Consider the following 20,161-nt stretch of genomic DNA (forward strand, 5'->3'; position numbering starts at 1 on the left):
AGCCTAGCCGTCTTTAAAAATTTAAACAGTACTTTTCTTAACATTCTCTCCATACCTGCAATCTAACTTACTGTCCTCCCCCTCTCCTGTCGTGGACCGCCCATTTCCATAGCCCACCACAAAACCACACCCTTCCTGTTATGTTCTACACTTCCCTATTCCTAACTTCTGCCCTAAGCCTAGCAACTGCTTCTTAGCTTGTGTGATTGGCTACCCTCCCCTGACGTACATGCCCCAACTCCACCCCTCCTCCAAACTGTATATAACCCGAGCTCACCAAGCGTCGGGGTCCTTTTTAGCCCTTGAGCCCCTGAGCACACGAGTCTTTGCTATATAACAATAAAGTAGCAGTGCGCAACAATTGGCCTCCGGCTCAAGTCTTTTTAGGACCCTCGGCGGGGAACCCTGCCGAGCATCGGCTCACCTTAGTCCACTTATCCGGGCCCGGAACCCCCTCACCCCCACCCAGTGAAACGTCCAAACACCCTGACGCCGCGAGGCAGGAGGCCCAAGAGCCGTAGCGCCCTCTTTAGCCCCTGCGACATCACCGCGGCAACTGGCGCCCAAACAGGGACCTCGACGACGTTCCACCGAAGACTAGGACCTCCTAGACTAAGGTAAGACCCCCCTCCAGACTGTGTCCGCCTAAATAAACGCCTGTCCTAGTTTTGCCTTTGGCGGCCACTAGTCCCCTCTAAATTCTTCACTATGGGTGCCTCCATCACCAGGGCCCAAGTTCCACAGGTGCGTGCCCTAGCCGCCCTGTTAGACACTCATAAGTGTAACTCGAAAGACACCCGCCTTCCGGCCATCATGGCGGCATACCTGATGACGAAGGGGCGAACGGTTCTCTTCCGCCTTCTTCTTCAGGCCCAAAGCCGGAAGGGGATAACAACCTATACCCCGCCCTCCCTAAGAGAGCGGATGCCGGGACTTCTAATCCCTCCCTCGTTCCCTCCGCCCCTCCTCCTGCCACTCTTCCTCCTCCCCTTAGCAACACCAACCCCTTTTCGCGCTCTGGGACAGAGATGCTGGAAGCACCACCGCCATCTTACGCACCCCCACCGCCATCTTATGCAGGGGCGTGCCCTTGGCAGCCGCCATCTTGTATAACCCAGCCGCCACTTTGTACGTCCCGGCCGTCCTGTCCTAATCCCGCGGACGGCACTCCCACTCCCTCTTCGGGTCCACTGTGGCTGCAGGCTCGGCCACTACCGCCCTCGCAGGCAACACTCTTCCCCATTAATCTCACCCCTACGTCGCAACATCCGTTCCCTTGGGTTCCTCACAGCGAGGAAGACGTAAAACGGCTATGTAAGGCAGTGAAGGAGGATGGCCTTACAGGTCCCTATGCTACTCATCTCCTTGAGAGGCTGGCTCAAGAACTTAATACCCCTCACGATTGGACCTCACTAGCCCGAGCTATTCTCACCCCTGGTTGGGTTGTAGACTGGAAAACTCATTTCAATTCAGAAGCAGAGAAAGCCGCATGGGAGATGGCTATGCAACAAGGTCCTCCGGAACTAGGCCTCCCTCTCGAAAACTTTCTTGGAACGGGGCCCTATTTTGACCCATCTGTCTATTTGCAAGCCCCATACGCCTTTTTCCTCAAACTGAGAGACGTAGGCTTAAAAGCTTTCCGCAGTTGCTCTGCGGCCAAACCTGAGCGGCTCTCCGCCCTAAATCAGAAGCCAGACGAGGACTTTGCCTCTTTTGTCTCAAGGGTGCAAGAGGCTTGCCAGAAAAGAATTGCCGATGAGCAGGGACAAAACTCTTTCGCCAAAGACCTCATCTTTAAGGGTGCCCAGCCCATTTTCAAACAGGCATTAATGGGCATAAAAGAAAAAAACATCACTGACTAGGTACTCGCTTGTTCTAACGTCAACCCCTCCACTGAAAGTTTGGCTACTGCCTTATCATCTGCCCTTTCTAAGTCCCTTACAACAGTTCTCCGCTTCTCTCAAGAGTGCTTTCGCTGCGGGGAATCGGGACACTTTACTCGGGAATGCCCCCAGCGACCAGCCCAGCGACCGGAACCGCAACCCCCTAATCCTCAACAGCCCTGCTCCTAGCGCAGGGACGCAGTTTTACTTGTGTCTTTCCAGAAAGTAAACCTCAGCCGCTGTGGATCCCTTCCCGTTGTGTCCGGCCTGCCACAGCCTCCACTGAAAAGAAAAATCTAAAACTCCGTCGCAGTGAGTTAACAAATGTCTGTGCACCCTTACTAGCTCTTTAAAAATTTTTTTTTTGCTTGCCATAGTATTTCTGTGTATCGTAGCGTGTTTCAACTTACTTATCTTCCTTTCTTAATATACTGAAAGCCATCCTTGCTGCTTCTGCCCCTCGCCTTCCCCCTTAGCTCCTACCTATAACCCTCCTTTCACTTGCAGTTTTTTCCACAGTTTTCCTAACGGAACCGGGGGCCGGCCCCCAACCAACTGAACTGTGGGCCGCGGTGCAGAACCCCCCCGGGGTCCTTTTCATCACTCCGGAGAGTCCTTTTTTCCCACAGCTCTTCCATACTAACTGTTCGCTTAATTTCCCCTGCGACCCACATCACCTCAACACCACTAGCCCTCTAAATGTCTCTTTCACGCCCCCTCTCTCAGCCTTACTATTTGTCGCCAACCTTACTTCTAACCCGGATCAATTCCCGTGCGTCTCAGCCTCCGTCTGTCCCCCAAAATTCCCGAACTGTATCCCCCTCCTGTGTACCAATTACCCGTCAGCGACTACGAACCTCCCCAGCCTCTTTCTTCGCGGGGCATGGTGGCCCATTCCCCCCAAACCCACCTCTAACCTCGAAAACTTCCATCATCATCCTCCCTCCCAGTCTGGCTGTTCCTCCCCCCACCCTTCTAAAACTCGGCGGCCTAAGAATATACCCCTGCGCCTCCACTGGGTCAAGTGCAAGAGACCTAAACCCCTTGCGGTCACTTCCTACTATGCCCTTTACTCCCCCTCCTTAACTAACGCTTCCGACGATAGCACCCCCCAATACCGTGAAACTCATCTTCAGGTTGCGACTACTCTTGATGTCTCCACTGATCCCCTCTTTGGTGCTCCCATTTTCTCCTTACACAAACTCTGCGGCAAGTACGCCTGCCTCGATCTCCGCCCACTCCTCTGCCTAGGGGGCTGTAGCCTCTGTAACGGCACAAGTAATGTCTCACTGTCAAGCAGGGCAGAACCCAAAACCTCTTCCTGCATAAATATAACCACCTACATCTTCGTCAAACCCTCATTCTTCTTCTTACAGTGTGCACGAGTTGACCCCGTCAGCAATTGCGTGCTGAGTAACTACTGGAACCCTAATCTCCCCTTTACTTTCATTGTCCTTCAACCTAGGTTACTTTGGATCCCCATTAACGCCACCACCTGGATGGCCCCTCAACTCCCTCTCACCCCATATCATCTAAGTACCTGCTCCCTCACTCGAATGCGACGAGACTTTGGTATTTCCGCAGCCATAGCAGCCGCCATCATTGCAGCAGTTGCCGCCAGCACCGTAGCAGCCATTACCCTGACCCAGACTTCCACCACCGCAGAGGTCCTTCTCAATGTTACCCAACAAACTGCTAAAATATCCCACACCCAGGAAAGCATCAACCACCTCATGCATACTGCCATCTACAATCTACAGCAGCAAATAAACTTAATTGTGCTTGATGTTAAAGCACTTTTTGAATTAGCCTCTTCCACTTGCGATAGTCGTTACCCCTTCACCAAAATCTGTGTTACCCCTATGCCTGTCAACCACTCTGTCCCCCGCCTCTCCCTGCGTGACTGGATCTTTACTTCTTTCAACGATTCTTACTGAAACTATACTCACACCCTTCAGACTCAAATCTTAGAGCTTAAACAAACTATAGTCCCTTCCATCACCTCCTCCCTCTTTTCTGACCTGTTAAGTAAATTTACCTCCTTCTTCAAACCCTCCAATCTCATCTTCTACGGCCTTTTACTCCTCGCTGTCATAGGCATAAACAGCAAACTAACCTCCTAGCCTTAGCAGCTCTTGAACTCCAAAACCCCTTCGCCGACGCGGACAACCGTCGGCAAGCGCAAGTTTGGCTGGCCAGTGTGGCTCACCCCCAGGACTGACCACCCTGGGGTCTTGGTGCTGCTCCCGGGACTGGTCCTCTTGTGGAGCCTGCATCATGCTGTTGTAACTCTGGCCATGCTTACCGTGTGTCTCCGCCACTTCTGTGTCCTCTCCATTCCCCTACGGGGGCTGCACGTTACCAGAGAACGTGCATCTGGAGCCGCTGTACGGCTACCAGATGGGTACCGCTGGGTGCGACACAAAGTAGTCGCAGGAGAGGGCCACTCCAGCAGGCCTCCTCTGGCTCTTCTGGGGCACATGAGATTTGCATAAGGGTCAGCTCAGCACATACCCTTCCCCTGAAATTCTGAGCCTCACGTGCAAGGGGAATCTCATCCCTACCCCTCCCAGCAAAGGTTCATGCCCGCCACTTGTCACACAAGTGTGTTCTTTAAAAGAAAAAGGAGAGGAATTGTGGCATATTTATGGGAATTGGAGCCTAGCCGTCTTTAAAAATTTAAACAGTACTTTTCTTAACATTCTCTCCATACCTGCAATCTAACTTACTGTCCTCCCCCCCTCCTGTCGTGGACCGCCCATTTCCATAGCCCACCACAAAACCACACCCTTCCTGTTATGTTCTACACTTCCCTATTCCTAACTTCTGCCCTAAGCCTAGCAACTGCTTCTTAGCTTGTGTGATTGGCTACCCTCCCCTGACGTACATGCCCCAACTCCACCCCTCCTCCAAACTGTATATAACCCGAGCTCACCAAGCGTCGGGGTCCTTTTTAGCCCTTGAGCCCCTGAGCACACGAGTCTTTGCTATATAACAATAAAGTAGCAGTGCGCAACAATTGGCCTCCGGCTCAAGTCTTTTTAGGACCCTCGGCGGGGAACCCTGCCGAGCATCGGCTCACCTTAGTCCACTTATCCGGGCCCGGAACCCCCTCACCCCCACCCGGTGAAACGTCCAAACACCCTGACGCCGCGAGGCAGGAAGCCCAAAAGCCGTAACGCCCTCTTTAGCCCCTGCGACATCACCGCAGCAATACTAAAAGTTAATGGACTGAATTTCCCAATCAAAAGACATAGAATGGCAGAATAGATTACGACCCAGCAATACCACTGCTAGGTATCTACTCAAAGGACTTAGGGGCAAAGACACAGATGGACATTTGCACACCAGTGTTTATAGCAGCATTATCTACAATTGCAAAGAGATGGAAACAGCCAAAATGTTCATCAACAGACGAGTGGCTAAACAAACTGTGGCATATACCTACGATGGAATATGATGCAGCTTTAAGACAGACTAAACTTATGAAGCAAGTAATAACATGGATGGACCTAGAGAACATTATGCTGAGTGAGTCTAGCCCAAAACTAAAGGACAAATACTGTAAGGTCCCACTGATGTGAACCGACATTCGAGAATCAGCTTGGAATATATCACTGGTAACAGAGACCAGCAGGAGTTAGAAACAGGGTAAGATAATGGGTAATTGGAGCTGAAGGGATACAGACCGTGCAACAGAACTAGACACAAAAACTCAAAAATGGACAGCACAATAATACCTAAGTGTAATGTAACTAGGTTGGAACACTGAATGAAGCTGCACCTGAAATATGGTTTTTTGTTTGTTTGTTTGTGTGTTTGTTTGTATCTTTTGTTTTTGTTTTTTTTCTTTTTCCTTTATATATATATATTATTAGTATTATTATTTTAATTCTCTTCTCTATATTAACATTCTATATCTTTTTCTGCTGTTTTGCTAGTTCTTTTCCTAAATCGATGCAAATGTACTAAGAAATGATGATCATACATCTATGTGATGATACTAAGAATTACTGAGTGCATTTGTAGAATGGAATGATTTCCAAATGTTGTGTTAATTTCTTTTCTTTTTTTTGATAAAAAAAATTAAAAAAAAAAAAAAAAGATAGAGCAGGACACTGCAGGGGCCAAGAGCCCTTATGGGCTGTGTGTGCACCAGCATGCTGAGTAACCTCTCTGTGCCTCTTCCATACAACGAAGTGGCCAATAGGAACTTTCTACCTCTTAGGGTTGTAAGGAGTCTCTGAATTAAGGCCACATAAAAAGCTTAAAAGTGTTGATACACCTTGAAAACATTACACCAAATGAAAGGAGCCAGACACGAAAGTCCACATTTATATGATTCCATTTACACGAAATATACAGAGTTGGCAAATCTATAAAGACAGAAAATAGATTAGCAGTTGCCAGGGCCTGGGAGGAGGGGATAATGGGGAGTGGCCGATTAATGGGTACAGAGTTTCCTTTCATTCGGAGTGATGAAAATGTTCTGGAAGTAGGGAGTGGTGATGGTTGCACAACCTTGCGAATGGAAAAAATGCCACTAATGGTAAATAAATTTTATGTTATGTGTATTTTACCACAATAATAAAATATATCATTTGCAAGGGAGAAAAAAAAAAAAGAGCAAGTCTCAAGATCAAGGGCTTGGCCAATTGACTTGAGAGTCCCTAATATTTGATACAGTATCAGGTTAAAATTTTCTTTTATTTTAACACTGTATTAGGCATGGAGTGACATCTCCTCATGTTTTAAATTTACATTTACCCTATGAAGAATGAGGTTGAATATTATTCATGAATATAAAATTTTTAATTTTCATTTCTTCATAAATAAATTGCTTGAATATTTGAGAAATTTTAAATTTATTAAATATTATTTCAGTTATTACTTGTCAGCATTCTTTGTATATTCTAGCCATACTTTTAATAAAACATATATATTGCAAAAAAAAAGAAATAGTAAAAGGAGTTCTGCCAGTTGAAAAAAAAAATGGACAGGAGACAGAGGTCTGGAGGAGGGCACAGAATTGAAGAGTACCACTAGGGGTTATATTAAGAATACAAAGAGAAAGAGGGAAAGAATATATAGCTCTGACACACAAAATATATATATATAAAATAAAAAAAATAAGATGGTGGAATCCAGAAACGCCTTTTCAGTAATAACTTTGAATGTTAATGGACTAAACATACCAATTAAAAGATATGGACTATTATGCAGCAGTAAGACAAATGACGTCCTGAAGCACATGACAAGATGGATAAGCCTTGAAGACATAATGCTGAGCAAAATTAGCCAGACACAAAAGCACAGATACTGTATGATTCCATTTTATGACCAGCATAAAGGTATAATCAGAGACTTATAATATAGAATACAGGGGACTTAGAGATACACAGAAGCTAGAGATGGGTGAACCATTAGCTAATGAGGTTGAACTCCAATATAAGGGAATAGGCAGGAGCCCTAAAGAACATCTAGGGCAATTTATAAGATACCACAAGGGTTCCAGGCACTAGACTAACTTTCCAGAAAACTACAACCTCCAGATGGGTCCCCGGTCCAGGTAAGTCCTGAAACCTAGCCCAGCCTCTCCAGAATATCAGATAGTTCCATCTCCCTACCCTGTATTGGTGATGGACCCTTCCAATATCAAAAATTTAGAACTGCCAGAGCCCAAACAACCAAAATGAAAGGTATGGAAAGATCAAAGGTGATGGCTGAATTATACATAGACGACAGGACCTAACAAATGAATATGAATGTTGAATCATTAAACCGATATCTCTTTTAGTCTCCAATATCTTAGAGCAGCTAGAAGTAAAAACCTAAAATTATGAAACTGTAACCCATGTCAAAGTTTGAAATATGTTCTACAACTAATTGTGGTGCTGTGCTTTGAAATTTATAGCTTTTTTATATATATGTTATTGTTCACAAAAAAAGAAAGAAAAAAAGTCAATTGTGATGATAAAAAAGTATTTAAACCTGCTAGCCTCCTCTATTCTGGAGCAGCTAGAAGGAAAAATATGAGAGGATTTTATGGTAGCCCACGACAAACTCTGGGGATCTATCCTGTAACCACTTTTTGAAGAGTGCTTTGAAAAGTATTGCTTTTTTATTTCTTTGCTTTGTATATATGTTATACTACACAATTAAAAAAGATTAATATATATATATATATAACTGGGTAGTTAACTAGCTGGGTGTGAATCTTGAATGACCAATTACTAACTATGTGATCTTGGGCAAATTACCTAACCTGTAGAGGACTCAGCTTCTTCATCTACAAACTGGGGGAAATACTGGCATGTACCTCAACAGTACCTACCACAGATGTGTTATTGGGAAGATTAAATAAGTTAACACACTTCAAACATTGGCAGCCTATACCAGGGCCGTGGTAAGGGCTCAATAAGTTAATTAGCTGCTAGTCATCATCATTACCACCGTCACTACCACCTCATTATCAGTTAGAGGAGGCCCAGAAGAGATTAAGGACTGCTAGAAAGGTTGTTTTCAGCTTGGATAAAATTTGTTCCTCATTTCAAACTAGTAGCTAGAATAGGATTTTTGATGGGCCTATAATAACAATTCTATCCAACTAGTTTCTTTTTCTAGCTTTTCTTGATTTTTAATGAAACACTTTGGAGGCATTCTATAAAATACAATGAGGCAAAACATCAAAATGTACAGCATAACAAAATGCTTATGCCCTCTTATCTTCTAATTCATAGGAACAAGCAATTTTTAAAGGTCGTTAAAATGGAAGGAGGCTTTGAGAGATTTATCTGCCTTTCCAGGCCACACTGCTTTGATCCAGTAGTTCGTCCAAGATTACTCTTCAGAGGCCGAACTGCAAAATCTCCTGGGCCGTACATTTATCTAATGAGTGACTGGGGGCTGTGACTTCACTTAAAGCCGACTCTTCCACCCTGCAGTCAAGAGTCTCAAGCAATCATCACTTCAGTGCTTTCAAATCCAACCTCTTACGTGTTCAGGGAAAAAAAAAAAAAAGACCCTTGGCTTTGTTACTGGTTCCAATAAGCATTTTGCTCTGATTTGAAAATGCAGATGATATCTGAGTTTTCACCAAATTCATTACCATAATACACATTTCTTGCAGGGAGTAAATCTGGACCATATATTAACACAGTACCAAATTCCTAATTCAAAAATACTTGTTTAATGTAAAAAGTAAAGAGCCCTGGCAATTAAAGAATACCAAACCAGATCTTGTGATTCAGAAGCCATGTGCTTCACGGTAAAAGTTAGGAGTACAGGCTCTAGAAACAGACACTCCAGGGTGTGAAGCCCATCTCAGGAGCTGTGTGACTTTGGGCAAGTATGGTGTCTGGTTGTTTGGCAAAGGAAACACTGGCCTAATCGTTACTATGAGGGTACTTTGCGGATTTAAAGTACCCTCATGTACTCATACACAGTTGACTGCATCTATGGCTAATTATACCTACAATCAACAAAGAAGACTGCCTTCAGCAAGGAGGTAAGTCTCACCCAATCAGCTGAAAGCTTGAAAGGGAGAACTGATGACTTCAGCATCAGAAAGAAGAATTTCTCTCTATACATTAGCCAGCCAGCTTCTCCTGGTGAATTCAATGAAATCTGCACTGGTTCACTGGTTCCCAACTTGCTGCCTGCCCTACAGAATATGGGTCTGCTAATCCCCACAACTGTAGAGGTAATTCTTACAAGAAATCTCTTAGTATTATACTTATGTGTGTAAGTATATGTGGAGCAGGTAGTGTACGTGTGTGTTCATCTACTTATCCTGTCAGCTCTGTTTCTCTGGAAAACCCTAAAACAGGGACTATGTAACTCCAGTATGGCTCCAAGATCCACTTTCCCCACCTAGCCAGTGAATAGTGTGTGCTTGTCCATCCAGCATAGCTTTACTGAGCTCAGCCAAATATTCTTACTCAAGGCCTAATACTATACAGAGAAGAAATTCAGTATAATACCTGCTCTTAAGGAACATAAAGCAGAGCTGGGAAGAAGAGACAATTTTAAGCTTAAAATCCTCTTTTTTTAATATAACTTAGTAGTTAAGTATCAGAAACAATGAAGAGACTATGAACCCTCAACTTCCTATTACATTACTCAGATCACCTGAACCTTCAGCCCACCTCTGTGTATATTTCACAGATGATCTCCTGTCCTCTCTTCTCCTAGAACTGTAAGTTTTTCTTTTGTCTTTGAAAAAGTGGAATTATTTTCATCTCCATCTTCCTCTTGTTCATCACCAGGGAGTATGACAAGAGGGTTAACTTAAGCCGCTAACCAAAAAAAAAAAAAAAAAAAAATGCAAAGGAGAGTAACTTCTCTATTGCCTTTAGCTTTGGGGAAAAGCCTGTGGGATTCCATAGTATTTGCTCAAAATGTTCAAAGACAGACATGAGAAATTTCTTTCTTGACATTTTGCTGTCCAGGGAAAGAAAGAGAACCCTAGGGTCCAATTATTCTGCTGTCTTGGACTTTGACCTTAGAAAGTCTCCCTCTAGTTTTAACTTGACTGGAACTGAGGGCAGTTAACAGCAGAGCACCAGCTGAACGAGCAGCTTGTATCTATGGCAGTCATATTTAATGAATGCCAGGGCTTCAGAGCAACATTCAAAAGTTATAGTAGCAGGCCAAACCTATGGGTTTAATGAAGAGAATCAGCAAGTTTCACTGTTAATTTAAATTGATTAGTTCCTACCATGGTCCCAACACCCTGTAGGAGCTGGATATTCAAAAGAGCAGCCGGCCTTTGAAAACCAACAAATACCTGAGTGCATAAATAATGAAGGATTAGAGTGCATAAAGAATAAAAAATTAGAGAATGAAAATTAAAAAGGGGGAGAAGAAAGAGTAAGCAGAGTATATAAAAAAAGCAAAAGAGAGAGACAGGAAAGCTTATTGTTTGCAAAATTATCAATGAGGAAAGTATTTGGGATTTGAATTAGGAGAAGAAAAGTCTAAATATATTATTACCAAGTGGACTTTAGAAGATTAGCTCTCGATTTTCTATCTGAAGATTGGCTCTTGACTCTCTATCTCCCTTGCTTCTACTATTCCTTAGCTGTTAGAAGCTTAAAGTTTAAAAAGCAATCTTAATGAGGGGTGATAAAAAGTTGGGTTCTAAACCCAACTTTAGCTTTATAACCTTGAGCTTCTCTACCTTTCATAATCTGTATCTTCAAGTATAAAATAGTGTTAACATGTATATTGGCGTTCATAATGTTATTCTTACTGCCTTTTATAAATTTGAAAATTCCTGTAATAATTTTATTTAAATGGGGGTGACAATACTTAATGCTTAGTTGCTGTGAGGATTACATGAAATTATTATGTAAAACACCTGGTACAGGGCCTGGCACTTTGCAAGGGTTCCATAAATGACAACTAGTATTATCAACAATGTATTTTTTTAAGTTCTGGGATGTGGGTAAGGAGAAGAACAAAATACTACGAAAAACTGAACTAAGGACGACCACAGACTTAGGAATACCTGGACATCTGCATAAGGACAATCTTTACAAATACTGGTCTAGGTCTTAGTGCTGCGACTCACTCTTTCACCCACTTGTGTTTTCCCGTATTGCTTTATTTGTCCATTTACACATATGTACTGACAGCCTACTATATGCAGGAGACAGTGCTAGGTATTGAGTATTGAACAGTGGTTTAGTTTTCTAGGCTGCCTATGTCTGAATTTCATCCCACTTACAAAGGACCCCAGTAATAGGATTAAGATCCTGATTGGGCTGGGTCAAACCTTAACTGAAGTAACCTTATTAAAAGTTTCTACTTAAAATAGGTTCACACACCACATTTAAATCTAAATGGATTAGATTTAAGTACACATTTTATATACAGCTTCAAACCACCACAGAAGGGGAGGAAGACAGACTACAGAAAAGGTTTTAGGGGAAATATAATGGGGATGGGTTTTGAGCAGAGTGGTCCATGAACCACCTAAGTCATACGCAAAAGGTTTTGTATGTGAGGGTGTGTACTACTTTTCTGAGACACTTCAGAGGAATTCTAGGAGGAATTTTTTCTTTTAAAGATAAGAACCAAGACCTAATAAACTTAACAAGAAGCATATAAAATTTAAAAAAGAGGGGCGGGCCGCGGTGGCTCAGCGGGCAAGAGTGCTTGCCTGCCGTGCCGGAGGACCCCGGTTCGATTCCCGGCCCCAGCCCATGTAAAAAACAAACAAACAAACAAAATATAATAAAACAAGAAAATGTTTAAAAATGTTTCCCTTTCTTCCTCCCTTCCTTCCTTCCTTCTCTGTCTTTCCTTCCTTTAAGAAAAAAAAAAAAAAAAAAATTTAAAAAAGAAAAATCACAAAACATTCCTAAAAAATCACTTAAGTATCCTTGAGCAAATGGAAAGACAGACTATGGAAGACAACATCAAGACATCAGGTTTATCTAGTGTGGTAGTTAGGTTCAGGTGTCAACTTGGCTAGGTGAAGGTGCCTAGTTCTATTGTTGATGACATGAGCCAATGGCATGTGAATCTCATCTGCTGCTGATTGCATCTGCAGTCAGCTAGGAGGAGTGCCTGTTACAATGAATGATGTCTGATTTAATTGGCTGATGCTTAAGTTAGAGAGCTCAACGTAGTACAGCCCAAGCAGCTCAGCATACCTCATCTCAGCACTCACAGCTCAGCCCAGGCCTGTGGAGATGTGGAAAGAAATCAACCCAAGGAAAGTTGCTGGAACCCAGAGGCCTGGAGAGAAGGCCATCAAAGATCGCCCTGAGCCTTCCCATGTAAGAAAGAACCTTGGTTGAAAGTTAGCTGCCTTTCCTCTGAAGAACTATACATTAACTAAATAAATCGCCTTTTATTGAAAGCAATCCATCTCTGATGTGTTGCATTCTGGCAGCTAGCAAACTAGAAACCCTAGTTTATAAAATTAACACAATCCCAATAAAAATATTATCAAGTTGTTTCCCCCTGAAACTAGACAAATTGATTATAAAAATTCAATAAAAACAGCATCTCAAATCAGGAGAGAAAATTTAAAAGCATTTTTAGTAAATAAGATTAGGACACCTGGCTAGCCATTAGGAAAAAAAGATAAAACTGGATCCTGGTAAGATGCTAAAGCCAAGGGCCAAGATGGCGGCTTAGCAATGTGTGCATTTTAGCTCGTCCTCCAGAACAACTACTAAATAACCAGAAACAGTACAGAACAGCTCCCGGAGCCATGTCAGTGACCAGACACACAGCGTGCTCCAGTCTGGACCAGCTGGACCAGCTGCAAGCCTGCCCAAAACCATGAGTTCCCCAAGCCACGGCACCTGGCGCTCCTCCCCGCAGGCAGCTTCCCAGAGGGAAAGTAAAGACTCTAAACCTGGTCAAGGCAGAGGTCAATCATTGGGCTCATGGAAAAAGAGGAAAGGGGAGGAAACGGAGGCTTTAGTGGCTGTGTCTCTACGGAGACTTGGCAGCCTCTGGATTCAGCGGCGGGACTTCTCGGGCTGCAACTGCCCCACGCATAGGCAGAAATGGGCTGCTTTCAGGGCTGTCTCCCACCTGTGCCTTCCCTAGGAGAGGGGTGAAGCCCAACTCAGGTGGAATCCCTCCCTCAAGGAATTCAGACCCCAGGACTTAGCAATTTGAAGTCATTAAAACCAGCCTACAAAGGACTTCCAGAGAAGATGGCGGCTTAGTAAGACGCGCGGGTCTTAGTTCCTCCTCCAGAACAGATACTAAAGAAATAGAAACGGTACAGAACAGCTCCCGTAGCCATGACAGAAACCAAAAAGACAGCGTACCCCATTCTGGAATGGCTGAACCGGCAGGGAGAATCCACTGCGGTGAGATACCTGAGGGGCGCACGCTTCCCCGGGCCGGGGGGGCTGGCGGCCGGAGTCCCTCCCTCCCTCCTTCCCGGGCCGGCTGGGAGAATTGGACAGGCGGTCCCCTCAAGCCGCGGCAGCAGGCGCCCCACCCCACGCGAGGCCTCCCAGGCCGGCTAGGAAAATTGGATAGGAGGTCCCCCAAGCCGCGGAGACCGGTGACCGGGGTTCCTTCCACACACGTGGCTTCCCGGTCCGGCTGGGAATGTTGGATCGGCACTATCCCAAGCCACGGCAGCCAGGGCCCCACGCCACGCTTGACTTCCCGGGCTGGCTGGGAGATTTGGACCGGCACTCCCATAAGCCGCGGAGGCCGGCGCCCCACCCCAAGCGCGGACTCCCGGGCCAGCTGGGAGATTTGAATAGGAACTCCCCCAAGCCGCTTTGGCTGGCGACCCTCCCCCACAGGGAGAGTTTTCCAAAGTTAAAGGAGCCACAGCATCTTTTACTGGTGGGACCCGCAGACAGATGAGCACCACGAGTGCCACATACTGGGCAGGATAAGAAAAACAGAGCCCAGAGATTTCACAGGAAAATCTTTCAACCTGCTGGGTCCCACACCCAGGGAAATCTGATTAAATGCCCAGACGCCAGCAGAAAATAACAGATCACGCTAGGAAAATTGAAGATATGGCCCAGTCAAAGGAACAAACCAATAGTTCAAATGAGATACAGGAGCTGAAACAACTAATGCTGAATATACGAACAGAAATGGAAAACCTCTTCAAAAATGAAATCGATAAATTGAGGGAGGACATGAAGAAGACATGGGCTGAACAAAAAGAAGAAATAGAAAAACTGAAAAAACAAATCACAGAGCTTATGGAAGTGAAGGATAAAGTAGAAAAGATGGAAAAAACAATGGATACCTACAATGATAGATTTAGAGACAGAAGACAGAATTAGTGATTTGGAGGATGGAACATCTGAATTCCAAAAAGAAACAGAAACTATCGGGAAAAGAATGGAAAAATTTGAACAGGGTATCAGGGAACTCAAGGACAATATGAACCGCACAAATATACGTGTTGTGGGTGTCCCAGAAGGAGAAGAGAAGGGAAAAGGAGGAGAAAAACTAATGGAAGAAATTATCACTGAAAATTTCCCAACTCTTATGAAAGACCTAAAATTACAGATCCAAGAAGTGCAGCGCACCCGAAAAAGATTAGACCCAAATAGGCGTTCTCCAAGACACTTACTAGATAGAATGTCAGAGATCAAAGAGAAAGAGAGGATCTTGAAAGCAGCAAGAGAAAAACAATCCATCACACACAAGGGATCCCAATAAGACTATGTGTAGATTTCGCAGCAGAAACCATGGAAGCTAGAAGACAGTGGGATGATATATTTAAATTACTAAAACAGAAAAACTGCCAACCAAGACTTCTATATCTAGCAAAATTGTCCTTCAAAAATGAGGGAGAAATTAAAACATTTTCAGACAAAAAATCACTGAGAGAATTTGTGACCAAGAGATCAGCTCTGCAAGAAATACTAAAGGGAGCACTAGAGTCAGATACGAAGAGAGAGGTATGGAGAAGAGTGTAGAAAGAAGGAAAATCAGATATGATACATATAATACAAAAGGCAAAATGGTAGAGGAAAATATTATCCAAACAGTAATAACACTAAATGTTAATGGACTGAATTCCCCAATCAAAAGACATAGACTGGCAGAATGGATTCAAAAACAGATCCTTCTATATACTGTCTACAGGAAACACATCTTAGACCCAAAGATAAATATAGGTTGAAAGTGAAAGGTTGGGAAAAGATATTTCATGCAAATAACAAACAGAAAAGAGCAGGAGTAGCTATACTAATATCCAACAAATTACACTTCAAATGTAAAACAGTTAAAAGAGACAAAGAAGGACACTATCTACTAATAAAAGGAACAATTAAACAAGAAGACATAACAATCATAAATATTTATGCACTGAACCAGAATGCCCCAAAATACGTGAGGAATACACTGCAAACACTGAAAAGGGAAATAGACACATATACCATAATAGTTGGAGACTTCAATTCACCACTCTCATCAATGGACAGAACATCTAGACAGAGGATCAATAAAGAAATAGAGAATTTGAATATTACAATAAATGAACTAGACTTAACAGACATTTGTAGGACATTACATCCCACAACAGCAGGATACACCTTTTTCTCAAGTGCTCATGGATCATTCTCAAAGATAGACCATATGCTGGGTCACAAAGCAAGTCTCAACAAATTTAAAAAGATTGAAATCATACACAACACTTTCTCGGATCATAAAGGAATGAAGGTGGAAATCAATAACAGGCGGAGTGCCAGAAAATTCACAAATACATGGAGGCTCAACAACACACTCTTAAACAACAAGTGGGTCAAGGAAGAAATTGCAAGGAAAATTAGTAAATACCTCGAGGCGAATGAAAACGAAAACGCAACATATCAAAACCTATGGGACGCAGCAAAGGCAGTGCTAAGAGGGAAATTTATTGCCCTAAATGCCTATATCAGAAAAGAAGAAAAGGCAAAAATTCAGGAATTAACTGTCCACTTGGAAGAACTGGAGAAAGAACACCAAACTAACCCCAAAGCAAGCAAAAGGAAAGAAATAACAAAGATTAGAGCAGAAATAAATGAAATTGAAAACATGAAAACAATAGAGAAAATCAATAAGACCAGAAGCTGGTTCTATGAGAAAATCAATAAGATTGATGGGCCCTTAGCAAGATTGACAAAAAAAAGAAGAGAGAGGTCGCAAATAAATAAGATCAGCAATGGAAGAGGAGACATAACCACTGACCTCACAGAAATAAAGGAGGTAATAGCAGGATACTATGAACAACTTTACGCTAATAAATACAACAATTTAGATGAAATGGATGGGTTCCTGGAAAGGCATGAACAACCAACTTTGACTCAAGAAGAAATAGATGACCTCAACAAACCAATCACAAGTAAAGAAATTCAATCAGTCATTCAAAAGCTTCCTAAAAAGAAAAGTCCAGGACCAGACAGCTTCACATGTGAATTCTACCAAACATTCCAGAAAGAATTAGTAACAACTCTCCTCAAACTCTTCAAAAAAATCGAAGTGGAGGGAAAGCTACCTAATTCATTCTATGAAGCCAACATCATCCTCATACCAAAACCAGGCAAAGATATTACAAAAAAAGAAAACTACAGACCAATCTCTCTAATGAATATAGATGCAAAAATCCTCAACAAAATTCTAGCAAATCGAATCCAGCAACACATTAAAAGAATTATACATCATGACCAAGTAGGATTCATCCCAGGTATGCAAGGATGGTTCAACATAAGAAAATCAATTAATGTAATACACCATATCAACAAATCAAAGCAGAAAAATCACATGATCATCTCAATTGATGCAGAGAAGGCATTTGACAAGATTCAACATCCTTTCCTGTTGAAAACACTTCAAAGGATAGGAATACAAGGGAACTTCCTTAAAATGATAGAGGGAATATATGAAAAACCCACAGCTAATATCATCCTCAATGGGGAAAAACTGAAAACTTTCCCCCTAAGATCAGGAACAAGACAAGGATGTCCACTATCACCACTATTATTCAACATTGTGTTGGAAGTTCTAGCCAGAGCAATTAGACAAGAAAAAGAAATACAAGGCATCAAAATTGGGAAGGAAGAAGTAAAACTATCACTGTTCAGAGCAATTAGACAAGAAAAAGAAATACAAGGCATCAAAATTGGAAAGGAAGAAGTAAAACTATCACTGTTTGCAGACGATATGATACTATACATCGAAAACCCGGAAAAATCCACAACAAAACTACTAGAGCTAATAAATGAGTATAGCAAAGTAGCAGGTTACAAGATCAACATTCAAAAATCTGTAGCATTTCTATACACCAGCAATGAACAAGCTGAGGGGGAAATAAAAATAAAAAAAAAACCCAAAAAACAAAACAAAACAAAACAGCCTACAACCTCTCCTCTGTCTCCACCACACCCCCAGCAGGGAGAGTCTTCCAAAGTTAAAAGTGCCGCAACATCTTCTGCTGGTGCGACCCGCAGGCAGACGTGCCACATACTGGGCAGGATAAGAAAAACTGAGCCCACAGACTTCACAGGAAAGTCTTTTAACCTGCTGGGTCCATCCTCAGGGAAAACTGACGCAGGTGACTCTTTGTCCCTGATAGGAGGCCAGTTTAGTCCTGGAAAACCAGCTCGAGTCTATAATATCTATGTAGACCCTCCTAAGGGTGGGGAGGGAACAGGCACCATACAACCAGGGCAAGAAACAGGAAAACAAGAAATGAAAAATTATCCTCTGTTAAACAAAACTTAAGCTAGAGGTCCAGAAAAAGCTAAACTGAAGGTCAGAGAACAGATAGACAACAAATTCATCTAGCAAGAAAACCCTAGGTAAGAGAAGTGAAAGCAATCACCAGAATAAACTAATTAAAGTAATTAAATGTCTAGATGCCAGCAAAAAATAACAAATCACACCAGGAAAATTGAAGATATGGCCCAGTCAAAGGAACAAACCAATAGTTCAAATGAGATACAGGAGCTGAGACAACTAATTCAGAATATACGAATAGACATGGAAAACCTCATCAAAAACCAAATCAATGAATTGAGGGAGGATATGAAGAAGGCAAGGAAAGAACAAAAAGAAGAAACCGAGTCTGAAGAAACAAATCACAGAACTTATGGGGATGAAAGGTACAGTAGAAGAGATGAAAAAAACAATGGAAACTTACAATGGTAGATTTCAAGAGACAGAAGTTAGAATTAGTGAACTGGAGAATGGAACATCTGAAATCTGACAAGATACAGAAACTATGGGGAAAAAAATGGAACAATATGAGCAGGGACTCAGGCAACTGAATGATAATATGAAGCGCACAAATATATGGGTTGTGGGGGTCCAGGAAGGAGAAGAGAAGGGAAAAGGAGGAGAAAAACTAATGGAAGATATTATCACTGAAAATTTTCCAACTCTTATGAAAGACCTAAAATTACAGATCCAAGAAGTGCAGCGTACCCCAAAGAGAATAGATCCAAATAGACGTTCTCCAAGACACTTACTAGTCAGAATATCAGAGGTGAAAGAGAAAGAGAGGATCCTGAAAGCAGCAAGAGAAAAACAATCCATCACATACAAGGGAAACCCAATAAGACTATGTGTAGATTTCTCAGCAGAAACCATGGAAGCTAGAAGACAGTGGGATGATATATTTAAATTACTAAAAGAGAAAAACTGCCAACCAAGAATTCTATACCCAGCAATATTGCCCTTCAAAAATGAGGGAGAAATTAAAACATTTTCAGACAAAAAATCACTGAGAGAATTTGTGACCATGAGACCAGCTCTGCAAGAAATACTAAAGGGAGCACTAGAGACAGATATGAAAAGACAGAAGAGAGAGGTGTGGAGAAGAGTGTAGAAAGAAGGAAAATTAGATATGCCATACAAAATACAAAAGGCAAAATGGTAGAGGAAAGTACTACCCAAACAGTAATAACACTAAATGTTAATGGATTGAACTCCCCAATCAAAAGACATAGACTGGCAGAATGGATTAAAAAACAGGATCCTTCTATATACTGTCTACAGGAAACACATCTTAGACCCAAAGATAAACATAGGTTGAAAGTGAAAGTTTGGGAAAAGGTACTCATGCAAATAACAACCAGAAAAGAGCAGGAGTAGCTATACTAATATCCAACAAATTAGACTTCAAATGTAAAACAGTTAAAAGAGACATAGAAGGATACTATGTACTAATAAAAGGAACATTTCAACATGAAGACACAACAATCATAAATATTTATGCACCGAACCAGAATGCCCCAAAATACATGAGACAAACACTGCAAACACTGAAAAGGGAAATAGACACATCTACCATAATAGTTGGAGACTTCAATTCACCACTCTCATCAATGGACAGAACATCTAGACAGAGGATCAATAAAGAAACAGAGAATTTGAATATTACAATAAATGAGCTAGACTTAACAGACATTTATAGGACATTACACCCCACAATGCAGGGATTCAGCAAAGGCATTGCTAAGAGGGAAATTTATTGCCCTAAATGCCTGTATCAAAAAAGAAGAAAGGGCAAAAATACAGGAATTAACTGTCCACTTGGAAGAACTGGAGAAAGAACACCAAACTAACCCCAAAGCAAGCAAAAGGAAAGAAATAACAAAGATTAGAGCAGGAATAAATGAAATTGAGAACACGAAAACAATTGAGAAAATCAATAAAACCAGAAGTTGGTTCTATGAGAAAATCAATAAGATTGATGGGCCCTTAGCAAGATTGACAAAAAAAAGAAGAGAGAGGACACAAATAAATAAGATCAGAAATGGAAGAGGAGCCATAACCACTGACCC

General features: G+C 42.4%; 1 protein-coding gene and 1 long non-coding RNA gene across 4 annotated transcripts in view; one reads left to right on the forward strand and one right to left on the reverse strand.

The window, feature by feature from the left end:
- LOC143674774 (uncharacterized) overlaps positions 1-9,137 on the forward strand; it is a 34,907-nt gene extending 25,770 nt beyond the window's left edge. The window contains exon 3 of the long non-coding RNA XR_013171211.1: positions 8,624-9,137. This is a non-coding gene — a long non-coding RNA (uncharacterized LOC143674774). The remainder of the gene's footprint in view (positions 1-8,623) is intronic.
- Positions 1-20,161, reverse strand: part of ZBTB40 (zinc finger and BTB domain containing 40) — a 120,493-nt gene that overhangs the window by 80,305 nt on the left and 20,027 nt on the right. The window lies entirely within an intron of this gene.

Source organism: Tamandua tetradactyla, chromosome 2, assembly GCF_023851605.1.
Source record: "Tamandua tetradactyla isolate mTamTet1 chromosome 2, mTamTet1.pri, whole genome shotgun sequence".
Classification (NCBI taxonomy): Eukaryota; Metazoa; Chordata; class Mammalia; order Pilosa; family Myrmecophagidae; genus Tamandua; species Tamandua tetradactyla.